Here is a 19217-nt window from a genome sequence, read left to right on the forward strand (position 1 = left end):
TTCTTGTAAACCGACCAAAAATAAAAATTCTGTTTCACTCGCGACTTGATGAATAAATTCTAACTGATATTTCTCAATCGGGCCAAATTGTTGAATTTGCTTATGTACTTGCCTACCTAATTTAGTCATAAGAATTGTTTGACTAATAAATTCCTAATTTTCCTGATAATATTATCCCGCCTAATACTATCATGCCCAAGTCGTTTTTGCAGTGTACATCAAACTTGCGACTTCCTTCTATTCTGTTGCAATATCCAGCTGTCGCAATGTGCGGAGAGCCCAAGTGCTAGAACACAGTTTTTTTCTAGTAATTTTTCAGTTACAATGCGAAAAATATGAAGATTTGAAGATCTGAAAAATTTAATAGATATACTTATCTATGAGTAGGTGGTTCCATAACATAACAGAACAATGACACAACAGAACATGACAAAACAGAACATGACAAAACAGAAAATGACAAAACAGAACAGTGACAAAACAGAACAACGATAAACATAACTATGACCTTTCAGGAAAAATATAAATTTAATATTGAAATTGTCCTATCTCTATTATGTTGATAGATTTTTAATAGCACAGATTTTCAATACGCCATAATTAATCAAATTATATACTTAATTTCTGCATTCTTAATCGCTAGAAAGCCTCAAGTAAACGGGACTTACTCGGTGTTGCCGGCAAGCTTAGGATATCTCATCTTAATCAATATAATATGTTCATAATGATTGGGTGACTAGGTACAACGAAATAATGACCTAACCTAACCTAAATAGATTTCACACAAATTAATGTTTCATTTTTCCCTGTCTGGCCTGTTTTGTCATGTTCTGTTTTGTCCGGTTACCGAGTAGGTAGGTACTAGGTACCTTTTCTAGGTGTCATTTTAAATTTGAAAGTGTACTGTGAGGTGAAAATGGTTGAAAATCTAATAACTAAAATAGAAGTCACCTCTCATAATAATATGTACCTCCCTCCCTACCTATGTTCAATCGACTCTCCCTATTGACTCGGTCACGCGATTCAGTGGTTAACCGGATAAGAAGCGTGTCAGTCAAATGCATAGTCAGTTAGTCATTCATTAGTTGTCATAAATTTAATGATATTTATTACTGCATTTGACCGTTTTTATGGGGATAGATATTCAATAAAATATTAATAACATACATTAATCTATGCTATCATTTTGTGTATGAATTGTTTTCCGGTAAATATAAATTTGTCTGCTTAGTGTGGTACTGGGGTAGCGCGTTGCGTTGGTGATACATGTGTCCAGAGTCAGAAGCCTGCATGAAAGATAAAAAAAAACACAAAAAAATGTTTATTACAATTTTGAATCAAACCAGGGTTTTGAACGTGTGAGTGTCCTTTGAAAACACGTATTATGCACGTGCAATAGTGTGTGTAATACACCAATATTAAATGAGCGTCAAGAGAGCAGTTGTCACTATTTGACGTAATATAACGTATTCTTAACACGTGTTTAAGTTTATCCCGGGTTCTTCCTTACTCTAGATCGGTTACCTGCTACTCCTTACCCGTTAGGTATTTCAGTTCCCATTATTTCTGAGTTTCTTGGTAGCGGGATTTTCAGGAAAATTATACAAAATATTAAGGTGAATCGTATATCAATAGGTACTTATTCTTCTTCTTCTTCTTTGTCACGACCTCATGACTGAGGATCGTGACCCGAATGATTTGTCTGTCGATCAGCCTTATCAAAGGGTAGGTCTCACTCCTCTCGGCATTATACGGCACGAGGCACTCATGAATTAGTGCAATCACCGAGGGCATCCAATGGTTGCTTAAATATTCTGACACGGCATTTCTAAAATACAAGGCAGCGCTGACGACACAAAAGGACACTATCGATTCTAAAAAATACAACCGTTAGGCCACGCCCATTCGATAACCATTTCTGGATACGACAGATCGCAATAACTCGTAGCAACCGTTGTAGTAGATGCAGGCCAGGTGTTTATCGTGTATACTCAAATTGCGGAATGCCAGAATGGGTATGAAACGCTTAGAAACTTTAGTTTGACCTCACATCTAAACTCGCCTCGTCTCCCGCACAGGAATGAATCAAACCATCTACGAACGTCGTTCCGATGTTGCATATGAAGACCGCGCACATAGGCACCTAGCGACAGTCGCGCGTAACCTCTCGAAACGATATTATTAAGATGCAGCGACTGATGTGCCGGTACAAGAATGTAGTATCGTACGTGTGCATATGCACTCTAGCGTATTCGACTCGCAACCTGAAATACCATGCAATTTTTGCTAGCAGCACTAGATTTTTTTGAAACTAAATGTGCGGAACTCCATTTGGCAACGTGTTTTTTGTGAATAACGATGATGTCACATCGATGTCGAGTTTTGATGTGCGAGCTGGCTTAGAAATGTGCGTGTATAGATAGTCGCGTGCTTTGTATCAACTGGAAAGACAAAGTTACAAATGTCGAAAAGATGTGGGGGTTAGATGAAAATGGTCAATGAAATATTTGAGAAGTAAAAACTAGAGTGTTGGCAAATACTTCAACCACACCATGTAAAATTAATTAGAATTTACATACAATTCCACCAACTACATGCATTGGATATTATTAATTTTGTTACATAAGTAGGTACCTAATAATTGTGTGATTTATGGATATTAAGAACACAATATTGTTTAAAAAGTTAAAATGCCCTTTTAGTCAAAATCCTTCCTCACCCATATCCACAGGCCGCTTCTTTAATTTGACGAATAAAAAAATCGATTTTTGAAGGATGACTTTGAATATCTGTGTACGAAAAAGCTTTTAACATAATGAGTGCAATCAGTGGCGGCCGATGGCTATGAGGGTAGAAACCTAAAACAAAAAACAACTAAAAATCAACTCGCGATACATTCATTAGGGGGCACTGAAGTTACTTTGAGAGTGAGGGGATTTTATTAAAATATATATTTAATAATACGAGTATATTATGTTTGGGTAGGTTATAGCCTATATTTAATATAATTAATTTAAATCAATAGAAACTACAACACGATTTATAATCACTTGGTATATAAAATAAGTGATAGATAATATAAGTACAAACTGAAGATTTTTTTTTTAAATCAATCATATAAACAACGGTTGGATTTAAGGGCGCGTCCATCCGTCCGCACATCACTTCACCACTCTACCGTTTCTACAATATTAGGTACTTTCATTTATATTCTTATCTCCGATTTTGTCTGCGTGATCGACAATGCTTGATTCATGCCTTTCAGATACAGTGATTGCAGTCATATAAGTTAGAATAAGTAGGTCAGAAGTCAGAATATAAGTTATAGGCTTTTTTTTATTTATTAAGAAAATAAACAGTTGCTTATTGATTACAAAATTTTTAAATATAATAATGAAAAGTTATTGCAACCAGCAAAGTTTCCTTGTATACATTATAATATAGTTAAGCCTAACAAGATAGAGAGTGAGAATAATAAAGAAATTACATAAGAAAAATGAGGAAGAATAATGAATAATTAAATTATTATTATATTTATATGAGTACAAAAAAAAGTAACAAAAAAATAGATATATCTATTTATACAAAAATTTGGAGATAGCGCGTTTAAATGAAACAGGTGAATTATTAAAAGGATCAACGGTGGAAAAATACATATTATAATTTAAATAAGAGCGCCGAATAAAAGAGTTTTGTGCATAATTAGAACCGCTACGACTGATATGGTACAAAGTTTGGTTTCGCGTAAATCTTGATGGACAATGGAAACCCACCCTTTCGAGTAGGTTTGGCGAGTCAACAAAACCATTGAGAATTTTAAAAAGAAAAATATTGATCAGATAAAGAACGTCGACTTTCCAAAGATGGTACCATAAAAGTTGCAGTGGTCGAAATAGAATTAGATAAATCATAACAGTAAGTTTTAAAATTGACGTGCTTACGAAATCGCTTTTGTACCGCTTCGAAACGATTTATGTAGGTATGTAACGTACTGTAGATAAGTATGCATCTCAGTGGCGAAGGGTCCATACTAAGCGATTATTTAAAGTTTACCTTCTATTTTCAAGTATTTACTTTAAATAAATAAATATCTATATTGTAGGACATTGTAGGTTATAATAAAAATATTGATTGCCATCTATCGTCGTTATTTATAAGTAGAGCGTTTAATTTAGTCAAGTTTCGAATCAAAAATAAATGACGGAACGTCACAACGTGAGTGCTATTTTCAGAATTATTTCAACGATAATCCAAGCCGAATTTTCTACCGCAATTCAGTTGCCAACTTCATGCACGTCTGCGTTTTTGTTCCTGACTTATTGTCTATGCTTATCTTTAAAAGCAAATAATAAATAATAAGGATGATTAACAAAATAATAACTATTGTGTTCGATCACATATAATTTATAAATTGTTATTAGAAATAAATAGTGTATTAATTCGCGATTATTATTTAGGTTACTTCAGACATAGACAAACATAACATGCTATTCACAGTTCATGTCATTTTGACATTTCAAAGCGGTGATAAAGGTTTATTTTATAATACAAAATTCAATGTGTTACTGTGTTTTGAATGTGGATAAATTATCTCATATTGTACCGAAATTGTGTAGTGTCCCGATAGAAAATGTGCGAACGATTGCATTTAAAAATTATCAAAGCTTGACCTTCCAAGGGTTCATTTAGATTTGAATACAGCAAAAAAACTTATATTAGACATTTTCACAACAATTTATATGATAAATATTTGTTTTTAACTGGCAGTTATATATTAAACAAACTTTTTTGTTGGCGATGCGTATTGTTTGGTAAAGAAAGTATGCGTGGAATTCTACTGCCATAAGTGATTTAAATAATTTGACAAATTCAGCGGTGAAACCTATGACCAGTGTGTCGTTGTCATTAGTGTGCACCTATTCATCAGTAGTAATATCTTAAGTATTATCTTCTTATTTCCCGTAAGTTACCTGACAAGTGTGCTCTTTTTCTCTGATCTCCACAGCTTACCTCTTTCCAAAAGTCACCCTTTGCCACTGATGCATGTATTATATGACAATTCTTTTTCCACGGGAAAATCGCGGTTATAAATTGCAGTTGTCAGTTCCCAATGAATACAACGAAATGTTCATCTGAATCACCACCGCCTTGCGCTACAGAGAATTTTCCATGGGTTTTTTCAAGGTGGTTTCATATGCCGAATTCAAAGTAGCAATTTTCCTTTGACTTAGAATCAAGTACAGTAATTTGCGTGTCAAAGTCGTCAAGGCTATACTTCAGCTGAGGCACGGTCTAAAACGATCGTGACTACGCAACGCACAGATTGTGCAAACGACCCGTGACGAACAAAACATAATTTGTCATAAAAATTCAACATGCGTCCATTTAATGTTATGTTTATTGTTATTTACGTAATAATAATAATATATTCATTGACATGTTTTGTTTTTCGAGTAAATACCTACGTAACATTTTTTAGTCATCTTTACACGATTTAAGAATTAATTCCTCCGACGCCATCACAAAACAAATTGACGTGCGAACAAGTCGACTACCGCTCTCCGACTGGCAACGCATGGAAAAATTACGTCCCACCTATAGCTGAAAATTATTTGCCGTTTCACTGAAGTATGCTCTTAAATAAACCTCGATCGTACCTAAATGCGAGTTATCCATAAAAGCATCTAGGAAAACAAATACCCTTCTACCCGTGACTCACCTCACCAGTCCACCGCTACTATTTCCCACGCAACCAACTCACACAATGAATTATTATTATTGCAATAACTGCAATTGTTTCGTAGTTTTATTCTGTAAGTTTTGGGGTCCTGCAGTTAATTGTGTGCTTTTACGGGAGGAGGTGAGTTAGCCTATATGTACACTGATCCAAGTGGAGGGCTGTTATACAGATTAATCATTTACAGTTTACAGGTACCGTTGTTTGTAATGTTGCTTTTGTAATTTTGTATGTAGCAACCCTACACAGTGAGGCAGGAATCCGTGCTGCTGTACCACAAGGGCGCCGAATGTCGCACTCTCGGGCGGTGTTCGAAGTGAAGATACTAGTGCTTAAGAATTCAATCGGTAGTCAATACATTTGACGATACCGCATCAGATACAAATTGAAAAAAAAATACATTGATCGACATCAATACACGATGCCGAAGTGTGAGATAAGCGCAAGCTGAGATATCTCACGAGGGAAGGCTTTGCGGGAGATCAGGACCCCTGATAACGGGACCCCTGCGGTCTGAGCTTTGACGTCTGTTGACCAGTTCCGTCTTTAGGGTGATAATAATTATTATTTATTTTGTTTATAGACTTATTACTTATATTTTTTTTAATAATTTTAGTGTGGATCTTTTTGGTCATTCCCGCATAACTGAGGATTAAGACCACCTTGAAATTAAGTCGAGTTATGAGCGACCAATACTTGGTCCTCTGTTTCTCTCAGGGCAGAGTGAAGGCTGCTCCAAGTAAACTTATTCACTCGGTCACTCCATCGCGCCGACACTCTGCTTCTCTGCTTTGCCTTCCCTGAAGGTTACCGAAAATTCCCAGTCTCTTCAGGTTATTCGGTCCGCACCAAGTAATATGTCCATTTTTATTAAATGCATCTCAGACCTATCGATGATTGAATGGTTAACCTACTACAATTCTTAATTTTGCCTCTACATTCTCCTCTCTCCCTTATAGGTACTCTTAACTTAAATTTATGTAAATTCAGTCATAGCACATTTGTGTGCATGGCGATCTCAGTCTTGGGTAAGTGCTCCTGAGATATTTTCAGTCATAAAAAAAATATGCTTCACACCAACAGTAGTGTCCCGTGATACGTACGATCAAGACCGGGTGTGGTACAAGGCGGTGTGGTTAGGTGTGACCGTTAACTTCATATGACTGGTTCGTTTTGTGCTCTATCTAAGAAATACGAAGCATTTAGCGATCACACCACATTTCGAAGGCATCAATTTCCGTCCGCTCCTTTGCCCTCGGGGTCGATAACTTGACACCGTACAAAATTATGGATAATACTAAAATGTTTTAACAAGCATCATTTTCATAGCAATTGTTATTTGAGTTTTCTATGTTATGTATTTTCAATGATTTTTAAAAATTATTAATTAGCCAACAAAAATTTACAGTGTGGTTTTACACGATGGCTGCGTGGCTTAAGCGTTGGCATATTTCGTCGTGGGTGCTAGGTTTGAATCCAGGGTCTGGCAAGTACACATATTGTTTTTCAATTTGTGTATAAGTCAGAGTATGGACTTAATAGGTTGAATAAGTGGCTGACATCCATTTCTCGTAAAAACAAAATCTGTCAATACAAACCTTTGTGGAGGTCCATATGATCCTATTTGGATCGGATATGGTCGGATATAAAACAATATGTGTGTTACATATTCGTGCTTTATGGCGAATATTTAAAAAGTGTGAAACTGTGGGAGAATTAAATAGAAAAGTAGATTAAAATTATGATGTGATTTATTTATAAAAGCCTTCCACCAAGAATTGGCCGTAAATTCCTAAATTTGATCCTGTATAAGTTTGCGGGTACACAGTGCGAGGCCAGAACTTCAAAACGGAGGACGGACGTCATTTGGACAATGGATGTCATGTCTCGGAGGCTAATAAAGATATTTTACGGCGCTCAGGTGATGGATTGAATTATTGTTCTAAATTGAAAGCGATTGGAAACAATCATTTTTTTGTTAAATTTATATAATTATGATAATATGTAATTGATATATTAAATTCGAAAATTGTATAGTTATAACAGAACTATAACACGAGCTTACGTAGCGGCTTTAGCACCCTACGACAAACTACAGTAGGCAGTTTTCAGTATTAACCACACGTTACAGCAATCTTTCAGTTGTAAAGCTCATATACTGCCCTACTCTCAAGTTGATTGTCTGTCTCGATCAGGGAACACAACATGGATGGGAAATGGCTCACCCTAGGTCTCGGTCGTTTGCGGCCGGCGCCGATTGCTCCTGGGATGGGACCCGACCGAGCGGAGCTGTTTGCCAGGGTCCGTCCACACACGGGCCCGATTGGCCACGCCACCTTGATATCAACCATGGCCAACTTTGAGGCTTTGAAAAATTTGCTGCATCATATGGAGAACGGAATAATTCCGATCCCTCCTTAGATTCATCACTTTCAACTCGTGACGCTTCAGTTTCGGCAGAGTTTCAGTACACGGGTACAAAGGACACTTCATGTCATTAAAAATAAATAACGGCAGAGCAAGTCAAGATTCTTTTTATATTATAAAACTCTTTCTTTAAGCACTAAGGTGCGTGGTTGCTACATCAGTCCCGTGCAGCATCGCTTCGGGACAAGGAATTGAGTCACTATAATCTTTTCATTCTGACACGTTTATAGCGTCATGGAAGGCGGCCGTGCACAAACCGCGGCTACATATTATACATGGCTGGTGGAGATGGGGAAACTCAAATCATTGCCCCCGATCTTGAAATGTCATTTTGGATCATGCCCTGAAGCCGTCGCTATTTCCCTAATTGTTATCCAAATAAAATAAACTTAGGTATTCCGTATATTCGATAATATTATTTTACCCGATTTTGTTAGAAAATTAAGAATAGGGATAGCAAATACTTATTAGAGGTGGAAACTAAACAATTTAAAGGGTAAGAAATGAACCTCTGAGCTCTGGTCCATTAATTTTCATACAAACTCTTCTGATTGATAACAAAATGGCAGTTGCCGTGACGTTTTAAACGTAGCCCGTCAAATATTTTCAGGGTACGATGGCCTCCTTTACTAATCGTCTAAAGAAGAAAGGAAGAAAGAACGTCGAGGAAAGACGGAGGAAGAACACGTGATAACAACTAGAACATTTTTCTACGATAAACAGTGGCGCGTGACGTACTGACTACCTGACTGATATAAAAATAACAACGTCTTATAAATCTTTCAAATAATAAATGCTGGAATGTTGTTATGATTTGGGCAGAGATTGAAAACATATGCTTTGGGTAATATTTAACACTCAGTTTGTGATAAATGCGCATTTTAAAAAAAATTAAATATAATTTAATGATTGAATTTAACTCTTCGGAAGCCTACATTAAATGTTTCTGATAAATTGGTTAGGTAAATCATTTGCGACATAGAAACGCACCGCTAACTATAACACCAGGGAACTCAGAAATAATGAGAACTGAATTACCTGCTACAACTGCTCTAGTTTTATACATTGACCCTCATTTAATATTGGTGTATTACACACACTATTGCACGTCTATAATGCGTGGTTCATTTTCGTAGGACACCCGCACATTCAAAACCCTGCTTCAAAATTTACTGTATTGGTATATAGCCTATCGGAATTCTATTTATTATCTGTTCTGTGTATTTTACATTCAGAAATATCTTTTTTTTTAATTCAAATTTAATTTAATGATTAACTCTTTGGAGGCCCCCTTTAAAATTTTCTTACATTTCGGTTACGAATACGGTTATCGGACGATAACATATGTTTTACCACGATGTTAGGTACATATCATCTCAATGTCAAGTATTTATCATTAAATTATTTCAAAAAGGGTGATTTACAAAAATATTTAGTGAGTTATTTATTATAATAGGTAGGTACGTTAAGAGCAGGTTGTGTTCGTGTTGCATCCTCTTTTTGAGAGCCTATTTAATAAATCTATAGATTATTGATACCGTCCGACGTATGACACTAACACCCTTTGTGTGGATCCAATCAAAGATTTACCGCCACATTCTTTAGTACTCACCTACCGATTTTATTACTTGCTTATTTATACACTTGTACTCGTCTTGTTCTGAAGCAATAGTGAGATATCTCAGAATGCGAATGATATGCCACTGTATTCGGTAGGAATTCCTAGAAATATTTTCATACAAGACAGAATTTTATTGAATTATCTTGTATCTAAATTTGCAATATTGTCGTCTTGAAAGTATGTTGGTTCTCTTATTACAGTTTTTATACATACTTAGCTATAGTACCTACATATTTAGTAGTTAGCATACCGCAACTAAAATTTAATAAAACCATGGCATTTTGACATTTTGTATTTTGTTTTTCACAACGGTGTAGGTACCTATTCTTCGCGAATTTTCGTCTATTTATTCATTGTATTAATTAAAATAATATATTTTTTATAAATTTATCCTACTTAATTTAGTTGTGAAAATCAAGACAGATCATTCACTCAAATGAACATTTTGATATCACATTCGCCATGCTTTTGCATACTAGGTTTGTATGTGATTTATGGAAACTTAGTAGGTATTGTCATAGGGTCGTATGCATGACATTCCCAAATACTTTACAAATGTTTGTTGTAATGAATGCATTATTAAAATGGCATAAAATTAATATGGTGGAAAATCGGTTAAATAGCTTATAAAGAATTTGGGAATCTCATACATACGGCCCATATTGCTGAAGCTATAAATGAAAATGATTGCAATGTATACTTACACATTTCTGTTTTATAGAAAAATTAATGTTTATTAAATTTAAAAAATATAATATAATAATCTACATTAAAACTGCGATTTTATTTTTTTAAATCAAACGCATTTTGATATAACTTGATATACTTTGATATAAATTAATTAAAAATGATAAATAATACCAATATGTACAATAAAATTATATTATTATGAACATTCTAATATGTAATACGAATTTGTTCAACAGAGTTTTTCATTACCTATTTTATTTAAAATAAATATAAAGTTATAAAAAAGTAAGTTTATGTTTCAATAAAAAAAATATGCTTTGATTATGCCCTCGATGGCCGAGTGGTAACGTGTCGTCTGAAAATGTCGTGGGTCGCATGTTTGAATTCCAGATTCATATATCGTTTTTCAATGTGTATGAACCTAATAAGTTAACCAAGTGACTGGCATCCATTTCTCTTAAAAACGAAAACCTGTTAATATAACTTCCACTCCGAGGAGGTACATATGATCCTCGTAGGATTGAACGTGATGAATGATGATGTATGTAGGTACCTATTGTTACCAAATATCATAATGCCTAAATCCCCCATCAACAATCCTCCAATCGACAGCGTTGAGAATATAATGATAATATTATTGTAACTGTAAATGAGTCAAGGCTAAACGATGGTCGATGATGCACAGCGAAACAAACAAAAAGTACGTTACCGTTATCTGTTTCTAGGCAAACGAGGGATCGAGGGTAGGTACGGGCAGTCGGCTACCTACCCTTGTTGAGCCCTTACGTCGCCTCTAGATACGATTTGCTACCTTTTTCGCGCCAAAGCGCGCGTTTACGAATGTTGTTAGTAATTAATTGTTACTTGCCAAGCGAAATATACTTAATGTCCATGAATCGGTGTTTTTAATAAGTGGAAAAGTGTAAATCAACACCCTCCGTAAACCCATACCTATCAAGTGGCGCCCAACGTGGGGCGAACGAAGTCAATGCGACTTCGGGAACCACGACCCTGAGATACCCAAGTGTGTGACATCAAACCCATAGTTTTGGGAATTTTATAAATAAAAATAAATTCTCTGGCGCCCTATTATTAAAAACCCTAAACAAACATAAAAATATAAACTCGCCCACGCTACATACCGATAAAACATAGTGAAAATGAAGAGACAAAGAAATCCGACAAGAATAAATCCGCGCGTAAACCAACGAAATAAAAATCAAAACCAGGGGTGTTCAACCTCATAAACAGTGTTTATAAAAATAAATGCGAGCCTTCAAAAATTAAAACGATGTTATAGTCCGTGAAAAGAAATCTAGTGCAACGAAACCCGAGAATGCCATGAACGTGGGTTCTCACAGAACGGACGTTCCTACGATGCTGCAGCCACCCCGTCTACTGGCAGCTGCCGGGGACCACCGACACCGGAGGTCCTGGAAAAGTCCAGGGTATAACCTGCCTGTCAAGGTCGCCCCCCTCTGCCCGACAACCCCTAGCACGAGAACTCAGCCCTGTCTTCGCATCCCCGCGTCAATCTTGCGACGGCGTCGCCGGACTCGAGCACACGTCCAAATTGCACCTCCCGCCGAACGACACCTGATCTCCGCAACCCTCCGCCTACCCCTGAATAGGCAACCCAGCCCCGACCACTGCAGCAGTCCGAAGAAGCCGATCATGTGACGACACCCTACCGAAACCGGCTACCCCTCCAGAACCGTTGGCACTTGCTGAGGGTATCTCGCAAGACGAACTAGAAACCTCGACGACATCACCCCATAACCACAAAACGTGCCCCATGAAAACATATCAATGTGTTACCAACGTGAACCATTCAAAACCCCCGCCATTTATTAGTGAAATTTTCTTTGTTTTATCAATACACGCTCCGTTCACATAACGTGGTTGCCGATATGAGATTTGAAACAAAAGACGGCAGGGTGGTTTTGTCACCAGACGAAAAAACCCCTGGTCCGCAGCTTCAAATCACACATCCACAACCTAATCAAACGCCTTCGAATTAGGGTTCACCACCCCTGATTTACGAAATAACCTCGCCACGGGACATTTCAACAGCGGCAAAAAAGGCGAGTACCTAAGCCCAGCTACCAGGAAATGGTAACTTGCCGAGAGACAAACAAAAATTTACCGTAATTTTGTTTCATCCCTTTGCCCCTCCCTCCTGTCTCATCACCCATAGATCCGTCGTAGATAGTTGCAGGCAGTACTCATTCTCCCGCCAAAGTGGAAGCTGACATCCGGGGTTGCACTTCGGTGTGGCCCGGAGTTTTTACGATGTAAACTGTAAAGTCGCGCTCGTTTCATTATTATAAATCAGTGAATTCCTTTCGTGTAAGCGGCCCGATAATAATTCCTACAACCACCTCAAAACCACGCGTCGCGTCCTCGATAAAACGTTCGCGCCAGTTTGGCTAATGTGTTCAAACACGTGTTCCCATATAATGACTGTGTGGTAGCTAAATCTAAGACTCCTTTAAGTGTAATTAATAATGTTAACTAATCGATGTCCACCCTAATGTTATTACAACCCACGCTTGTATAATTTAGTGTAATTAAATATATCCTCTGCGCGGAGGTTTTGAATCGAAGTTTCTGTGTTATAATTTTGTCCTGATGTCCACACAACCCTCAATCAAGGTGATACTCGTGAAGAACACCGCCAGCATAAATGTGAGTTCTCCACCCCATCCTTCTCGGTATCATTTTGGCGCCCAACGTGGGGCAACGAAGTCAATGCGACTTCAGAAACCACGGCCCTGAAAAAACCCACGACGAGATTTTTCAAATTTTAATAAATTTGATGGCGCCCGCAAAGTTAACCGAACTATAATCTGTGTTGATGTGAAAAAAATAATACGAATTAACAATGTGTTGTTTCCCGCCCGTCTTCGATATAGAATTTGACGGTAGGGCATTCAGTGACGTCCGAGTATTTATCGAACAGTGCGAACAATATTTTACATCCGCCAAAACCCACGACTACCACAGGTCAAGGTTCAATTCAATTCAATTCAATTCATTTATTTTTTAACATATTGTGGACATTACAAATTATAAGTTTAAGACGTTCACAACATGACATTTAGAAACAAAGATATATAAATATAACAGTATTACATAAAAAAAGAGATATATCAGTAGATGAATTAGATAGGTACAAGGAAGTACACCGGATGAGCTAAGCAGACCCTATTTTAAGATTTTATAAAACAACATCCACCTAAACTCATTCTCACGTAGGTGGAATATATCAACACCCGAAGCAATTTCGTTGAACATAGTTATCACTCTCCCAATTGGCATTACCAGTGGCAGGTTGGTTCTGCACCTTGGGAGAATAAACAACTGGTGGTCTCTATTTCTAAGATAGTTATCAGGGACACACAGGTCAACACTGCCCAGAATGGCAGAGTTCTCATTTATACCTTGTATAAGTCGAAAAAAATACGTAGCTAAATAAAGATTTCTTCTAAATTGCAGACTGCAGTATGTAAGCATGCCTAAGAGAAAGTCAGTTGGATAAAGCCACGGATAGTATCCATACAACCTCAAGTAAAGGAGTCTCAAGAATTTCTTCTGTACCCTCTCCACCATAAGGCCATACTTCAACTGGTGCGGTGCCCAAACAATAGACCCACTCTCAAGTCTGCTTCGAACTAAAGAATTAAATAAAAGTTTTAATACCGTAACATCTGAAAAGACCCGGGAAGTACGCATGACGAAGCCCAACATTTTAAGCGCTTTGTTACAAATGGTAACTATATGGCTAATAAATGTCAGTTTACTCTCAAACGTAATGCCAAGATCCCTTACAGATGATATTCGTGACAGAACTCTGCCATGCATCGAGTATTGGAAAAACAACACTTTTGAGGCTCTGGTAAACGATAAAAGATTGCATTTATCAATATTGAATTCTAGTTTGTTACGCCTGCCCCAATTTAATACATTATCTATATCAAGTTGGAGCTGACGACAATCGTCCAAGGTGACAACTTCCAAAAAGAGTTTCAAGTCATCAGCGAACAACAAAAACATAGCATTTTTTATTACCAATGCTATGTCATTTATAAAAATCGTGAACAGCAACGGCCCTAAGTTTGAGCCCTGGGGGACACCAGAAAATGTGTAAAAGGTCTGTGACTGATAAAGGCCGTACGATACGTATTGTTGACGGTTCCTAAAATAACTCCCGAATAGTTTCAAAAATCGATCCGACAATCCAATAAGTTGGAGTTTTTCCATCAGGATGTCATGATCGACCTTGTCAAATGCTTTCGAGAAGTCATTGTAAGAACAGTCAACCTGGTGGCCTCTATCCAGAGCCGATGACACATAATCGGTAAATACCATCAGGTTAGTTTCCGTTGATCGGCCTGCTCTAAATCCATGCTGTTCATTTATTATGAATGACTCAATTTTTGGATAAATCATGTTGTGCATAATCATCTCAAGAACTTTTGCTGGTGCAGAGAGAACAGCTACCGGCCTGTAATTCTCCACTGATGACTCTGTACCACTCTTATGGATTGGAGTAACCTTCGACATCTTCCACGTTTCCGGGAAGATACCTGTCTCCATTGCGAGATTAAATATATATGAAAGCGGGCCTTTAACGAAGTCAATACAACCCTTTAAAAAAAATGTAGGAACATAATCAGGTCCCAAAGAGCGAGTATTCTTCAGTTTTTTAATAAACTGAAGTACATAGCCCTCATTAATTGAAAAAATATCGACGGATTGGGCACCACATGACGGTTTTCCTGACGTTGAGGCAACATCCAGATTTGGAATACTACTTGCGTAGACAGACTTGAAATGACCAGCAAATGCTTCTGCCACTCCATGTCCGGTCACCTCTTCGCCTTTCCAACTCATCCTATCAGTAAACCCACCATCTCTTCTTAACGATTTTACGTAATTCCAAAACAATTTAGGATTTTCGCGAATGGAATCTCCTACCGTTTCCATATATGTTCGATAGGCCCGTCGAACAGCTTGTCTCACTTTCGAACGATAGATGCTAAACATGATATAGTCAGTCTGATCATGCCCAGCCTTCCATACTGTATGATATTTATGCTTGACCTTAATGTCCCCAATAATCTCCCGAGAAAACCACCTCGGGTATCGCCTTCCACCACGACATGGCGACTTCCTCGAAAAACATTGATCAAAAATATTATACACAATATTGTAAAAACATTGTACCGCCTCATTCACATCACAAATTTCGAGCAACTCACTCCAGTCCACTTCACTCATCAATGAGTAAAGTAGCTTGAAGTTTCCGCCTTCAAACCTCCACCCGCCGAATTGGTTGGTTTTGTAAGAGGGAATTGGAGTCTGAAGCGGACGAGTCGACCGAAACCTGAGCAGAAAAACTAAAGTTGGATGATACACATCTTCGCGTACAAGAGGAGATATGCATCGTGAAAGCGATAAGTCGATATTGCTAAATACCCTATCCAAAAGTCCATTGCTAGAGTTAGAGACATCATTGTGCTGAGAAAATCCAAAAACAGAAGATAGAAATTCAAGGTCATCGCTGACTCTTTTACCACTACGTGCTGAGTTTAGATTAAAATCTCCCATTACAATAATCTTTCTATCTCCAATTAAGTTGATATTAGATAGCATACTCTCAATAAAACACTTATACACCTCCAAGTCACTTGCTGGTGGAAAATAAATGACGCAAACGTAAATAGTGTCTCCGTCGTAGGTCAGTTTCACCCAAAGGTCCTCATTTTGAGTCTCCAAAGCACGGAAACGTTCGGCCTGTAACCCTTCCATACTTCTAACCCCCAAAAGACAACCCCCACCCTGCCTGTGGCCTGCGCCGGAGTCTCGATCCCTCCTAAAGACTGAGTACTCACTTCCAAAATATTCACGACTAAAAACACTATCATTGAGCCATGTTTCAGTTAACCCTATGATGTCATAGTCATCAGCCAAAACATTGCTCAAAAAATCGACAGATTTTGTTTTCAAGCCCCGAACATTCTGGTAGTAGAATAATAATTGCTTAGGGCAATTCTTATTTTTATTGTTATTATTAAGTCAGCTACTCGGTAGCCGTGGTGTTTCCATCCTGGCAACCCATTCTTTAATAAATGAATGGCGGGGCCAATTTTCCGCCTTCAAAACCAACGTACTTAGCTTAGTAGGGATCCCTACCTTAAATGAAGCGTAATCACCTTTTGACTTCAGTTTAACTACTGTGAAATCAGCAGTACAATTAGTAATTTTTTTAATATAGTCGTTCAAGTTCGCAACTGTGGTGTCGCGATGAAAGGGGTAGAAGTGGTAATTTTTAACCACCTCCGCCCCCCTCACCGCCCCACCAAAGCTACCACGAATCGCAATGGCTGCCCTCTTCCTCTTCACTACCGTTGACCATTCTTCACCGGTAGTGGAGTTTCCAAGAGACACATCATTTGCTGATACCGGTGTCCCATCAGATTTCTGAGACGTCGAGGCCTTGGGAGTGACATCTCGCTTTCCCGCTGAAGTCTCCTTTGCACGAGTTGTGTCCTTCAAATCTCCGGCAATTTTTTGTGATCTTGTTATTATAGTTGTTGCACGGGTCATTGAGTGTTTTTGAGCTGTCAGTGGTTTGGGCTCATTAACAGCTGCATTAACGTCGATTACGCCGATTAGCGTCGGTGCAATTAGTGGCTTCGGTTTTAACTGCGGAGTGGCAGGCGGTAGCGGGGGAAGACGTACGCACTGACACATACACGAATAATTATTAATTTTTTCTTCCAGCTGTTCCACTTTTTTCATTAATAATTCCACCAAAAGCAATGTTCTCTCAGGAACCGACACATCCTCACACTGAACATATTTGTCATTAGTTGGCATTGTTGACTGACTGTTAATACCAACAAATGATAATACGTATTCTTTAAAAATGCTGAGAGCGCAAAAAAGACGTTGTTACAACGAAGCGGTTACAAACGAAGCTGCATCTGGTCTCCGAAACCATGCTCTAACCTGGTGGGAAGCTCTTCCATCCCGACCGTCTTCATGGGAGATTTTCCGATGGGAACTCGTACGAGAATTTCGCTCACAGCAGCGGATCGACCGATTGGAATACGAGCTTAAATCAATCCGGCAGAGACCATCTCAAGAAGCATTCCCATTCCTAATCGAGAAAAGAGACGTAGCTCTCGTGATTATGCAGCAAATTGAGCCGGAAGAATTATCAAAACGCTTCTATAACCTGTTATGTGAACGAGATAGAACGCGGGTCGACCGAAAACCATGGAAGACACTGCAAGAACTCATTGAAGTGGCACGTAATATAGAACAATGGATTCCAGACGAAGACTCCGACCAGGAAGCTAACAAATATCCTTCACAATTACTACCAACAAAATACGACTTTTATCCGACCTACCGAAATTATAAAAAGGGACACCACTGGCAGTCCAGGTACGAATCCCCAAACGCCAAGTGCTGCAGAACTAATAAAAATACCACTACGGGTAAAGTGAACCAGTGCTGCGGAATTCAACGCTACACAATAACCGGCGAACGAAATTATTGTAGAAGATGGAGCCGAAATAATATATCGTGTTGTAATCAGGACCGGTTCATGGAAACAAATCAATACGCTATACCCTCTGGCTGCCATTCTGTAGACGCCGATAACTGGAGACGCCGTCCTTATGAACTTTACGACGAACCGAAATCACCGCTCCCCAAAGAACCCGTCGACATACGACGAACCTCCGACAACGGAAAAATACCCGCTCGCGAGTTGGCACATACCACAGCAAACGTCGAGATGATGAAGGTACCCCCAAGCACCAGAACAAAAATGAATACAACCGACTTGTACCCGACTTCGTACACCAGGCCAATGCAAGCTTCACAAGCAAATCATTACAATCTTCACCACAAATATGAAACCAGAGCCAAGGTGCGCAAGATTGCGCAAACCGCCGAAGACGAACCAGCGTCTCCCACAAAAAACCGAAACACCCGATTCTTCTACCGCCAGAACGACTCTATACAGTACCGCCGACCCCACCCCGCAGACGAAAAAGATACCCTAAAAATCCAGGGCGACGAACATCAGCCGTGGAATCCAGTCCAGCAGCAGGCAGAATCTGTCGAGATATCTACACCTTCATTAGCTAACAGCTCCAACCGCAGTGCTACCGGCACCGGCCGAGGTAACTCATCGCACGACGAAACTTGGCAGCCTCGGCACTCCCATGGCTGAAGCAGCCAATCACGCTGAGAACTATCAGTGACCCAAATCAGTTATAACAGTTAGATCCCATGAATAGTCAATAAGTTTGTTTGTGTGTGTTTTTACCCCCAACTCTGTCTGATTCTTGATGGTGGATTAAAGGCAAAAGGAAATGGGGTGGCTTGTTACCAAATATCATAATGCCTAAATCCCCCATCAACAATCTTCCAATCGACAGAGTTGAGAATATAATGATAATATTATTGTAACTGTAAATGAGTCAAGGCTAAACGATGATGCACAGCGAGACAAACAAAAAGTACGTTACCGTTATCTGTTTCTAGGCAAACGAGGGATCGAGGGTAGGTACGGGCAGTCGGCTACCTACCCTTGTTGAGCCCTTACGTCGCCTCTAGATACAATTCGCTACCTTTTTCGCGCCAAAGCGCGCGTTTACGAATGTTGTTAGTAATTAATTGTTACTTGCCAAGCGAAATATACTTAATGTCCATGAATCG

This window comes from Rhyacophila brunnea, unplaced genomic scaffold (assembly GCF_057557595.1).
Source record: "Rhyacophila brunnea isolate RB1 unplaced genomic scaffold, BYU_Rbru_1.0 scaffold_15, whole genome shotgun sequence".
Lineage (NCBI taxonomy): Eukaryota > Metazoa > Arthropoda > Insecta > Trichoptera > Rhyacophilidae > Rhyacophila > Rhyacophila brunnea.